Genomic DNA, 13,882 nt, shown 5'->3' on the forward strand with positions numbered 1-13,882 from the left:
GGAAATAAATCTATTGCAAGCTTTCTTGCTAAAAGCATCAGATAGATTCTGAATGCCATGGAGTGTTGCCTCAGAAAGGACCTGATCCTATCAGGTTTCAAGAAACATTAAGCCTCACAAATCCCAGACTTATTCACCCTTGCTTCCTTGGACCACTTGATATTACTCCCTTCTGTTTTCAAAATGAGAAAATAGCTCATGGGAATTGTTTCTTTGCTGTACCCAAGTAATCAAGCTTCAGAAACAAATGAAAACAACAGAACAAGTGGAAACAGAACAGCTCACTTTCCTGTAAGTTTGTATTTTATTGCTCTTTCACAGCAAATCCTTGTCTCATCACCTGGTATTTTCAATCATCTAGTGGGAAAGGGCACTTCCCACTCAGACCCTCCAGAGTGAACAGGGATTGGAGAATAACTGTTAGTTTGCTTTCTTACTGCTGGAAAAGCTTGTTCACTGTTAGTGGTGGTTACAGTGAAAGAGTTATTTTCATTCTCAGTCTCAGTGCTTTCTATTTTTGGCTGATTCAGACCCGTTTTCTAAGATCAGAATGCTTAATCATTCTTTCATGTATTTAGTGGTTTACACATTGACATTTTAACTTTAGAATCCAAAGATTACATAGTACACTCTTAACTGAGCACTGTGGCTAGCCATCTTGATTTTGTCTTGCACCTTCTGCATTTCTTTGAGTTGTTACTTACTGAGAAGTTCAAGTTATGTTTATAGATCTCAGCCGCTCACGGCCTCTTTCCAAAGACTGTTCATATATATAAAACAGTTTTGCTCCTTGCATGATGCCAGGAAAACAAACAAAATTTTCAAGTAAAGGCGATTCTTTTTAATAGATGTGAAAACACTGTTTCTAAGTGACTAATCTAGCATGTCCAGATCAGTCTTATTCAATTTTTAAAGTATCATCTATACCATAATAGTCAGCCCTGTGACTGATCTGCAATCTTAATTAAACTGCTGTGAAGTCATTTCTCAGTAATGAATTATTTGTGATAGTGTTCCTAAACTTCAGAGAAATATACCCACTCCACAGCTACAGCGGACTCTACAGGTGTATGTGGATGGTTACAATGGCTGAACTGACAACTAACATTTTTTTTATCCCACGTATATGTAGTCAAGTCTAGTTGCTGGTGCATGTCAGTCATGCCAAACTTCTTTTATCCTGTTTCTAAGCTGAATTTACAGAGTGAGCCTATTTCTCTACTTAAGACAGCAGGTGTTAATGGTTCTTTTAAAAGCTCTAGACAATACACACAAGATTCACGTTGGAACTAAACCTGTTTTTTGACCTTTAAATAGTGTGCAGGTATTCTGTTATAGTTGGAGACTTTAAAAAATGTTTCTATTTTGTTTCTTAGAATTTTATTTCACTGAGTGTAACTGTGTAATTGTAGGGAAAAAATGTCTAAATATAATGTGTACTAAGGTCTGAATACCAGTTTTCAGATCAACATTTGTAGAAAGAGAGAAATGATCAACAAATATGAAACTGTTTTCTCCTCCAAATAGCTCAGAAGCAACAACAACAACAAACAACTAAAACAACAACACTTTTAGTTGCTGCTAATTAGAAATGTCAGTCATAGGAATATTTCCAAAATGCTGCCATCAGCATAATGTTATTACCACATTACAGATTGTAGTAATTACCACAATACAGATGTGGTATTACCACATCTCTTTCCACTTTTATAGCTTCTCCTACCAATTACTCTGACTCAAAAGTTGTTGCACAACAAGGGTTTATATAGTTTCATAAGAGAAACAGAACACCAAAAAATGTTGTAATTCTTTCTGTCCTGATCTGAATTGGATTAACTTCCCCCTGGACAGATGGCAAAATTAAATCCTGTCATGCTGTGAGATACAAGCTTCCTTTACACTGCAATCTCATGAAGAGTTTTATCTATACATCACCAACAAGAAATATCTTTATGTCGCTGTATTTAGCCTAAGGTAGACTAGGCTCATGAGATACTCACTACATGAATACATTGTCCTAGTCCATGGTGGGTCAGGATATCTCTTTCACCCAGACTGATGGACACACTGATATATGCTGAAAACTACTTGTCCAGTCTTTATTTTACTGTTCTATGTTTCTTCACCTCCCGTATTTTATGAAGCACAATATTCTTTTATTTACTTCAAGCCTTTCACCATGTAATTATCTCTTTTTTTCTCATGTTGTAGAACTGGAACAGGAGATTCTTCTTCATCTATGTTGTTTTGATCATTCATTATTTTACATATATTCAAAAAACAACAACAACAACTAAGCACATTCTTTTCATTTATTATTTTCCATGCCCTTGAGCATTCTTGTTTTCTCTGAATTCTCTGTATTTCTCCCATTATTTGATTAGCAAATTAATTTGGCATTTAACAAATAATTTATCCATATTTTCAACCTCTATATTCTCAACTGAAAACTTTATTTCCTCCTTTTCATTATTGTTACACTGAGAATATAATTTTTCTGAAACTGCATAACTGATTTATTAATCATTTATATTTTGATATTTGTCATTATAGTCTTCATAAAATTATAGTCAAACAGCTGAAGAGCAGATTTCCTGTGTGAATAGATAAAATGTGAACAGATCAAATACATCCCATGAATAATATTACAGCCAAACTACAACTTTCAATGGAACAGACTACTCAAAGATGGACACATTTTTGAAAAAAAGATTCTGTGAAATAAGTAATTTAAAAGTTTATCAACATTGAGATTTTTAAATTCTTAGATTATAGAAAGGCATAGATCTCAGCCATTTATTACAATATATTTAACAGTTGTAGAAATCCAGGGTGAAAGACTCTGAACAGAATATTCATAAGGTACAAATTTTCCATATTAGACACTTATGTTAGATTTAATTCTTGTTGAAGACTGAGGGCAACATATGTGTCTGTGTCTGTGCATGTATGTATGCAGGGGATGAAAGAGGGAAGATAATTTTAAAAATTACATGGGCATCTAAGCCATTTCCAGGGATTTTAGAAAAAGCCTGACAGGTTTCTAGTGTCTTTCAAATGCAATGTGATACTTAAGTCTTTTAAACCTCTCCCGAAATTTTTCCCTTAAATGAATGTCCTGTGATGGAAAAATGCAGCTCCTTCTACTGAAACTGAAAACATGGGTTTAGGATTGTAATTTTAAACAGAATTTAAAAGATATAATGTTAATAATCAGTAATTCAACCTGCGTTAGACACAAAATAATCTTTCCTACCTCCTTTTGCCTCTTGCTTTTTGTTCATCCAATATTTCTTTATAAAATTGTAAGTCTCTTCAAAAAACAAAATGGGGCAATAGATGTTCAGAGGTATTATTAATGTGCCTGTCACAGCAGTTTCTTGTCCACTGGGAAATTGTTCATTTATGGTGAACCAGACCTCGACTATCGATGGAGCTTTGCAAGCTAAAAATATTTCCCTTCTCAATAATAAAGAAAAGACTTTGAAATAATATGTTAAAAATGTCATCGAGTGCACTGTAGATGACTAATGAGTGACTTGAAAAGAATGAGTGCAATGTTTAGCCTTATAAGATTATTTATTGACTGGATTTTTACCATATCTATTTTTGATTGACCTTTTCTGAAATATAAGAATTACTCTGTGTCTGTCACCATATTTATGAGGTTTTTGTTCTAGTGATTAATGGTTAAAGAAAATAGATATACCACTAAAGATTTGTTCTCCTTTCTTATTATTTTTTAAAGGGGATATAAGTCAGTACTACCAATACTACATCTATGCTAAAACCAGTCTGCAGACTCTTGCAGGCTTTAGTCTTGCTTGTCAAGCACAAAAATTTTTATCACAAAATTCATATCTGTTAACTTGTTTTTAAACAGAAAAGCCAATAACTTGAACGAAGAAAGTCTCATATGCTTAAAAAATTCATTTTATCATTAAGTTAAATTCTAGGTTAAAGTTCTAAGCTAATTTTACTCTGACCAGAATCCAGTTTATTTAGCAAAACAATTCATAATAAGTCCTTCATAAGAAAGAAAGAAAGAAGTGTCCTGGTTTCAGTAAGGACGGTTAATATTCTTCCTAGTAGCTGGTAGAATGCTATGTTTTGGCTTAGGATGAGAAGAGTGCTGATAACATGCTGATGTTTCAATTGTTGCAGAGCGGTGCTTACACCAAGCTAAGGACATTTCAGCTTCTTACTCTGTCCTGCCGACAGGCAGGCTGGGGGTGCAGCAAGAGCTAGGAGGGGACAGACCCAGAGCAGCTGACCCAAACTAGCCAAAGGGGTATTCCATACCATCTGACATCATGCTAAACAATATACAGGGGTGGCTACCTGGGGGCAGGAGGGCTGGACTGCTTGGGTTTAGGCTGGGGATCGGTCAGCGAGTGATGAGCAATTGCATTGTGCATCACTTGTTTTGTACACATTATTAGTAGTAGTACTATTATCATCATCATTATTATTATTATTTTCCTGTCTTAATAAACTGTCTTTATCTCAACTCACAGGCTTCACTTTCCCATTTCTCTCCTCCATCCCAGAGGGTGTGTGAACGGCTGTATGGTGTTTAGCTGCCGACTGGGTTAAACCACAAGAAGAAGTTAGAACAGTTAGAAATGACATGAACATTTGAGAGGAAAAACAAAACAAAAACATATTTTTTTCGTCCCTTGATAGAAGCAGGAATAGGAAATTTAACTTTTATTACAATTTCCTGGGAATAAAGCATATTTGATCACTTAGCAGCACTCAAAGTCTTTATATTTAAATGAAAGTAGAGGACAATGAGCAGGAGCTGATATGATTATGCCTCTATTGACGAGTCACAAATAACGGCACATTTTAATACTCATGAAGCAAAGTACATGATGTAAGTGAGAAAGATGCAAGTGGCAAGACTAAAAAGTTGGTGGAGGAGAATATGCATCTATACACCTGTGGTAAAGAAAAATAACATTCTTCTAGAAGAAAATGTTTCTGATAACTTTTTGTACAAATCTGCTTACTGTGTAAGAAATTCCAGGAGGAACCTCTGCCAATGTGTGTGACAGAAACTTTCATATCTAACATTTAGAAGAAAATCATAGGAAAAACAAACAAACAAACAAACAAACAAAAATACAAACAAACAAAAACAAACAAACAAAAAAAAACAGTTACATAGTTACATTTTTACAAAGAGTGAGACGATAAAAAGACAGAATCATAGATTCATAGATTGTCTTGGAAGGGCTTAAGATGACATCCAGTTCCAAATCCCCTGCCATGGGCAGGGACACCTCCCACTAGGCCAGGGTGTTCAAAGCCCCATCCAGCCTGGTTTTGAACACTTCCAGGAGTGGGGCAGCCACTTCACTGAGCAACCTGCTCCAATGCTCAACCACCCACACAGGAAATAATTTCTTCCTTATGTTTAATCTAAAACTGCCTTCTTTCAATTTAAAGCCACTGGTGGATGACTTCTGTTGCTCATTTAGAAACAAATTCCATACTGTTTTCAGTGAGCTTATCCAACTTTAAATGTATAATTCACCTTATTGAATTCTTTTCTACCTTTCTTTTTCTGTTTAGTGTTTTTCACACTTTTGTGAGTACTGATTCTGTGATTCCAGAAACTGTGATTTTATACCTGACATTTTTCTCAATTAGACTGTATTAAGATGCCTCTTGTTGAATTGTTCTTTTAATGAAAGTACTCAAAACATTCCATGACAGTAAGATGTCAAAGTCCATCTCTAGCAGTGAATTTATGCCTGACTGGATAATTCTTATGCTGTTCCCCTAATGTTAAAATATCTTCTGACTTCCTTTATTAAAGTTAAATCCTATTAAATGCTCTCCTTTCCGTCATAATTCATAGACACTTTAAGTTTGTATGACAGGGTTCAAAGATAAATAATCAAGTTATTTACTCTTTGCCCAGAGAGGTTGTGGAGCCTCCCTCCTCTCTGTCTTCCTGTTCCCGTTATGAGTGTTTCATTTGTCTTCCTTTTAAGGGACATCTGCAAAGCTACCTAACTATCATAACCACTGCTATATCTCAAAACAGTCAAAATATAATTCCTAAGATAGATAACTCCTTCCCCTCTTGGCAGCAATGCTGAGCTGCTGAGTCTGAGTGCTGAGTGCTGAGTCTGCTCAGCTAATCAGTCTAGGTTCCTGGACACCACTGCAAGCCTTGTGAGACCAGGCTCTGTTGCTTGTGCAGCAAGAGGAATTTGAGTCCTGGTGACCCAAATGCTAACCTGTCTTGTGAGGTGAATGATTCTCAAAGATAGACCTTCCTTTATTGCATCAAAGAATGTCAGTGTGTGAGAGAGGTAGAAAAAGACCAACTGTATTTTACTCTTGTGACACTTGTCAGGGGAATGCAACAGAGACAATTCAGGGAGATTCAGTGTACTTGGGATACATCTGGAAAAGTGACACAATTTTCAGCAGTCACTGGGAAGAAGACTTACTTCAAGACTTCCCATGATACCTGGGATTTGCATATGCACAGCAAAATGGAATTCAAGTTTTGGCTCCAAATCTCTTCCACGTGGCAAGTAAATATTTTTCCTTGTGAGTAGGTGCAGTTGCAGTTTGCACTTATTTTGCACGGATAGGAGACAAAGTGAAAATGTCTCAGTGTAAGAAAATTCAAACCCTAAAAGTAAGTTTTGTGGCAGGCAAGAGGCACCTACCCCTGCTTAGAACAGAAGTTTAGGAGCATAAATTTTATTCTTTTCTTGCGTTTTATACCCAGAACATCTGCGACTCTTTTCACAGCCTCTTAGTTCTTATTCTGAGATCTTTTCCTGCATGAGAAGTTTGGTTTGCCAGATGTCCCCTTAAATCTGGATATTCAGTGCTGATTTTACTCCACTTTACTACTTCCAACCCCCCCCCTCCCCCCCCCGCCCTTCCCCAGAAATAACCCAAGGAGTAGCACAGCCTGAAGTACTGTCAGAAAAAAAACACTATGCTCCTCTAGTACTCAGTAAATACAATGTAATTAAACATAGCTAGGTTAGAAAATAAAGAGTAAGGACTGTTCTGCATTTGATTTTGCCCAAAGGCACCCTTGGGGACTGTTATCATGGCTCAGCTGGTACACAGTAATTAAACTGTAAGAGTTTTATTGTATGCAAATCCTTAAAATGCTTCCTGAATCTCTCAGAAAGGTCCTGGAAGAATGGTTTGTGTCAATACCTCTATACTACTTTCCCGCCTCCTCAATAATTCCACAATTAGAATCTGTTTTGTTCCTCAGTTCAGTACCAGTCTTATCACTCGCATTCTCCTTCACAGCTACAATATGTGATACGGATTCTCCTCCTATTGTGAAACATGTCAGAGTACATGCCTGTCTGATTAATATCAGACTTGTGTCTTATCTTCCTACAATTGAACATACTTGATTTTGAGGATGTAAGGAAATTCAGTTAGAGATGTCCTGTATAACCCTGTGAAGACTAATGTACACTTCTGAATCTCTGACTACTGAGTTCCCAGTGGACGACAGGATGAGAAGAGTAGGATATTTTGACATTACTTTATGTCCTAGTTTCACACTCCATGGTACAAAGCAGTCATTCAGCTCTGAGAGAAGTTACTTGCCGGGATGATGAATATAGAATATCAGAAAGCTAAAAAAATAATTTTATTAGAATGAAGCATTCTCAACCTCTTACTAAGAAGTGCTATAGCTTGTCAGTTACATTGTTTAGCCTCATGGAGACTAGCACCTTGCATATATTTGCTACCCTGCATGATTTGGAATACCAAGTGTTTTAAGTAGTTCTCATCTCCACCTAGTATGTAGACCTCTTGTAAGCAGTTGTATCCAGACCTCCTTCTTAACGTAGTTGTGCAATGTGTCTCTGCTGTAATTCCTGACATGCTTCATGGTCACACATGGAGCTGGATTTAAAAGTTGTAAATACAATGCTTACTTGTGTTATTTCTCTCAGATATCAGACTGTCTCCTTCACAATGTTCTGCTCCTTGTTTTCCTGGGCTTACAGACTTTCAGAGTGACTCTGCTTCGCTGCTGTTCTTTATTGTCATCGTTTGTTTAACATCTTGGTTTGAGGTTCTCTCATTTCCATATTTAGAGCAGTCTAGGAGACGTTCCTTCTCAAAGTTGCTTTAATGATATCTTTGCAACAAATGAGGGGCATCTTCAGATGGCAACAGAAACAAAACAAAACAAAACAAACAAACGAAAAAAAAAAAAGATAATGATCTATTGTGCAAGCTGTGTCAGATTTTGGGTCCTCTCCTCTCAACTTTCACCATTATATATTGAGGTCAGGATGTATTACATTATTTTTAAGTGGAATTTCAGTATTATAGAATAAACAGCATTTTTTATGATAAGAAAGCTTTTTGAAAATATTAGAAAGGAGAGAATGAGATGAATGAAGAAGATCATGTTTCCACAAAAGCCCTAAAAATACAATTTTTATGAGATAGCACACTGGGGAGAAAAAAAAATAAATAATAAAATAAAATAAAATAAAATAAAAGCCTTGCTTACAGAACAGAGAGCTCTGGAGTCTCTATCACACTACCAACAATACTGAGCTGTCTTTATTTATTTATTTATTCTTTCTGTAACACTCTTTAGCCTCCTGCAAAAAGGGATTAAAAGGAAGCAGCTCTGGCTAGCCTTATTTAGTTTGTATATTGTGGAAATGTCTTCCCCAGTTAGTTACTGCCATTTTATAACACTGCAGCATATGGGATCAAAGACTAGAACTGCCACCTCCTGTTTACAGTGGGCTGGAGCAGTCACAGAAGTGTCATGGCTGCTTTCTGCCTCAGTATGACTGGGAATAGGACTGATAATGGTAGGTTGTTACCAACAGGTTATTTATTTATTTATTTATTTTCTTGTTTGTTTGTTTGCTTCCTCTGCAATGTCAATGCATGTATTGCTAAAATTTCGTATTCAAAAGGGAAAGTACATATTTGCATAATTTCAAATATTCTTGAATACACCTGAAATACCACTCACAAATATACATGAAATTCTATTGTTCCAGAGAGAATTTCAAAAGCTAAATCATAGCAAAACAGGAAATAAAAATTAAAAATAAACACTATATAAGTGTTCTAGGTTTGCAATGTATGTTATGATGAGACAAGAACTGCAGTTAAACTTCACTGACATTATTTGCCAGGGCTTGCATTTAGAAAGGGTACTTTTATAACTTTGCCAGTATCAAATCTCTGTGAAAAGAGTGAGTGGTTTTCATTTTGCAGAGACAATATGGTGTTTAATAATATCATCTGTCTGATAAGAATAATTTATTTTAAAATTGATAATTATTTTTTAAGGTGAAGTTACAAAGGGTCCAAAGGTGTAAATTTGGGGCATTATTAAGAAAATTGGCATTTGGCAGCCCAAATTATAGTTTATGCTTCTTATTTCTCTTTCCAGATCTGAGCAATTATTTTTATTATTATATTCACCAAATGGAGAAACAGAACAGAGAGACAAGAGAGTGTAATTTTCTAGCAAATCAAATGCAAACTTTAAGATTCCCTTCACTGACTGTTCCTGTAAATTCAGGTACCACAGCAGGAAGATATGTATGGACCTTTAAAGATGTATTTCCAAAAGGAGAAGGATACACAGAAAAGAAATTTGGGCACTCATCATGTTCTGATAGCATGAACTCAGGTGTTTGAACCTGTACCTTTCTTCTGTGCCACTTATGCATATACACTAAACAATGCTATACAGAGTCTTGCATGTGCACTATGCAAGAGCTAGGAATTACATCACTGTGTGCACTCAGTGGTTCTAGTTTTCTATCCAGGGGGTGATATCCTTCACATGTTAAAAACAAAAGGATAAAGATGAAGCTGCCTGCTTCTTTCTTCCTCGCAGTGGCCTTGGAAGATCAGAGAGCAAGATGCACACAGCATCATAACACCAAGGATTTTTTGACCTACATCACTGTAAAAGGTCCAGATCTTTTGGTGCATGCTTTCTGATTGTCATACTGAAAGGCTGATTTGCATGCTCAGGCATCAGTTTGAGGGTTCTGAGACTGTATAAGAACTTATGCTTGGAGACTTTGAAGATTTCTACAGTCTGTACAAGTGCCTTTTATTTCTTTCATGGTCTTCTGCATCCAACCAGTACTGCTTATATTTTCAGTTCTGGAAGTTTCTGACTTAGCTATGATGGTGATTGTGCATCTATTTCTGCCCCAGAGCTTGCATATTAGGTGCAAAATAATTAAATAATTAATGTGCTTAACTTTTGATAAGATTATTTCCTTGGGTCTCACAACGCTATGAAAAAATAAAGGAATGTGAACTATTAGGTACATTGCATAGTTTGGAACATTAAAAGCAATGTATATTATTTTCAATACACTGATAAATACAGTTTATATAGAAATTTTACCAAATTTTAAATGTATGGGTAGAAGTTTTTCCTTCTTAAAGGTGAGGACCTGATCCACAAAAGCAGTTTTTAGCAATTAAAAATTCCCAAATAATTCACGGTAAAGATAAAATTAACATATAAACTTAAAAATTATTCTGGATCCAAAGTTACATTTGAACTTCCTTTCTTTATATTTTTGTGTAAGAAAATGTACCTTACCTGTGTAAAACATTTGAGACTAAAAAGCACACATTTTCTTACGTTTTTTTTTTTTTTTTTGTCTACATTGAGAGATCAGCAAGTAACTCAAATATCTTCAGTTTTCTCTCTGAACTTCTCTACAAAAAAATATGGAGAAAAGATTTTACATTTTAGATCTGTTAATAGAATCAAGAAATGATGTCAGTAGAGAAATGCAATCAAGAAATGATGTCAGTAGAGAGTAAGAAAAAAAAAAAGGTATTTGACATCTCAGAACATGAATGGGACTCTGAAATGTGTCTCATACTAAGTCCTAAAACTCTCAGCCCTATTCAGCTGAACTGTCATAGCAAAAAGAAGTGATTATAATAACTTCTACCCAGTTATATATGTATCTTCTAATTAAATACTTTTTCTCACAAACACTGGCACTCACACATTCATGCATTAACATTCAGGCAATATTTTTTAATCTTCTTCTTCAAACCTTTGTGTCCTTGTCTGTATTTGCTCAAAACAGAGGCCAAGAGGAAACATTTACTTCCTCTGTATTTACCAAAAGTTGTTATTAAGTCAAGCGTTCAAAGAACGATTGCTTCAAATCTTGCATCTGGCCTACTTCAAACAATATCCTTGTACCGTTCTAACTATTGCTTCTTGCCTTGTATATTGATTTTAAGTATCTCCATCAGAATTCCACATCTTTTCTATGTGTAATTCTGTTTAATAGGGTGCTGTGTAGAAAGCAAAACACTCTGGAAATTACAGGAGCACTCTAGAGTAAGTTTTTCTGCCCCAGGTCCCCATTTGGAAAAATTATTTATTTTGGCAGCGACTTGTCTTTCATTAAATCTTGAAAGCATTTTGCCATGGAACTGAAAAGCCATATTTTCTGAGGAAAGCAAGAATGTGTTCTTGCCATGTAGTAGATTGATGATTACACTGCCATTTCTTTCCTTTTCTTTTCTAGCTGTAACCTGAAAAAAAACATATATTAATAATGCTATCACTGAGGGGAAAGATATCCATGGAAATGTTCCTTCTGTTAAAAGCATTATTAAAATAAAAATTAATTTTAATATTTTTCCTTAGGCAACACTCAGACATTCAGCATAGGTTATCACCTACTAAGGAAAATGTCTGCAAGTGCATGTAAATCTAGTTTGTGTCATTTCTCATGGAAAATAAGTGGTTAATCTATCATGCTGTCTGTTCAGGTTTTGTTTATATACCTAACTACTCACCTTCACATCTGACAAAAGTAAACAAAAGAGAAAAAATAATTTCTAGCTCAGTTGCTTTCCTTATTCATAAATATGAATAAAGAAGTTAAGCATTTCTTAACTGTTTCACCTGTGATTTGGATTTCATTTTTCCTATCATAGAACAGAATTGTGAGGATGATAACTCTAAAATCCTTTCCCTTTGTTGATATTTATAAAGCACAGAGGGTGGGGGTTAAGCTCTGGCCATTTTCAAAGGATTTTCTCATCAGCTAAGGGCAGGAGCTGAGCTCCAGAGGGACCTTGGGTTCATAGCTGTATTACCAGTGAGTAATGCCTTGAAATCACATCTAGCTCTGCTGCATTTCAGATGTTTATGTGGTGCCAGTTTTAGTATCTTGATTAAAATTTAGTAGTTAACATAAAGTAACTCTCTTGTCACTATATATTTTCAACACTTTTACTATTTTTTTACCACTCCTCTTTATGATCAGAATAATAAATGCACCTCTATAGTCTTTTCCCTGCCACTTTATGCTTCCGACTCCATCAATAAAACCTGCTGCGGCAAGACTAAAGCAATGTCTCAGGCAGTTAAAGCTGAATGACCATATTAAATAGATGTTTTTCAATATTTAAAACTAAAAGATACATGTTAGACAAACAATAAGCAGTTGGTCTTTTTTTTTCTTTTAATTCAGTAAAAGACAAGCAAGAAGAATTGTTCATTCCTCCACCTACAGCTAAATGTGGAATCAAGCAACTTAGGCAAATTTACTTTCAACAGAACATAATTATGATTATAATTACACCTAGATTTATTTAAGATTACCCCTATTCATTCCTGGCATTTTCTTAGAGATTTGCAGACCTGTTAGCTTTTCCTTTTCTCTATTTTTTTTTCTTCTTTTTCTTTTTTTTTTCCCATAGTGTAAAGTGATGATCAGGTTCACTGTCTAATGAGGCAGCCACTCTGAACATGTCGAGACAAAGAAATGGTTTCCCTAGCAACGAGGCCCATGCCAAAGCTCTCAGAACAGTTATTTCCCTGCATTAGGGTTCCTTTCAGTTTAGGAAGCCAGTTAGTTTGAGTATGCAGGCAATGCCTGGCAAGATTCACTGAGTTTATAACTTTTTAATATACATAATAAAATACATCTAACATTATGCCTTCTGATTAAACTAAAAAGTGGGGAGCTGGCATGTTTTGTCATTTTTATGTCTTGATTTACAGAAGCTTAAAACAGCTACTACAAGATCATTACATGTGTCTAAGGTTATTAAATATACTACCTGTATCTCTTTAAAACTGAACAGATCTCAACAAAATTTGTTGGAGTTTACTCAATTCTGAGCTATATTCCTGCTGTCTTTAGAATAAGTACTGGCCTAGGTACTGGGCCAGTACTTATTACTGTTCAGAAATACAAATGAATTTCAGGACATAAAGGTGTGACTAAAGATTTCGAATCATATTGGATATAATTTGGGTTTAAATCTGTATTTAAATTCAGAGAAATATTACTGTAATCAAGTATTGAAATATTAAACAATTTTTGCTATTTTAAATAAAAAGTACTTAAGGTAAAGCTTATTTAAATTAATTTAAATCTTTGTTTCCTTGGAACAATTTGGAATCTATGAACTTTCTATGAGAAAGACTTGTAGGGTCAGATCAAGAGAAAAGCACTTTCACATCCTTACACTATTTAGAACAGGCTAGTACAACATCCATGCTGACCAGTCCCAAGTTTGGTCAGCATCCTGAAGTTGTTCATGCAGTTATTCAACTCAGCTGCTTTGGGAAGTGTTTTCAAAGTGCACCTACTCAGATACATTGAAAATATACCTGCAATTTTCATTTTAGGACAGAGACATTAATCTCATGTCCAAGACACACACTGGGGATGTAAAAAGTATACATTTAATTGCATGTTCTTTAAGAGAGAATTCAAATCAGCTACCTTCCTTTCTACCCCCCCCCCCCCCCGCCTTTATGTCCTTCTTCCCTACTAACCACAATTCATTGTATACAGCATTGTATGGAGGGATGGACAGC

The 13,882-nt window shown here is 35.4% G+C and overlaps 1 long non-coding RNA gene across 1 annotated transcript; it reads right to left on the bottom strand.

The window, feature by feature from the left end:
* Positions 1-11,381: 11,381 nt before the first annotated feature.
* On the bottom strand, positions 11,382-12,802 carry LOC140002539 (uncharacterized). Its single transcript, XR_011809346.1, has 2 exons — positions 12,695-12,802; positions 11,382-11,577 (listed from the first exon to the last, which is right to left on the bottom strand). It is a non-coding gene; the product is annotated as an uncharacterized lncRNA (long non-coding RNA).
* Positions 12,803-13,882: the final 1,080 nt, after the last annotated feature.

Source organism: Anas platyrhynchos, chromosome 5, assembly GCF_047663525.1.
Source record: "Anas platyrhynchos isolate ZD024472 breed Pekin duck chromosome 5, IASCAAS_PekinDuck_T2T, whole genome shotgun sequence".
NCBI lineage: Eukaryota > Metazoa > Chordata > Aves > Anseriformes > Anatidae > Anas > Anas platyrhynchos.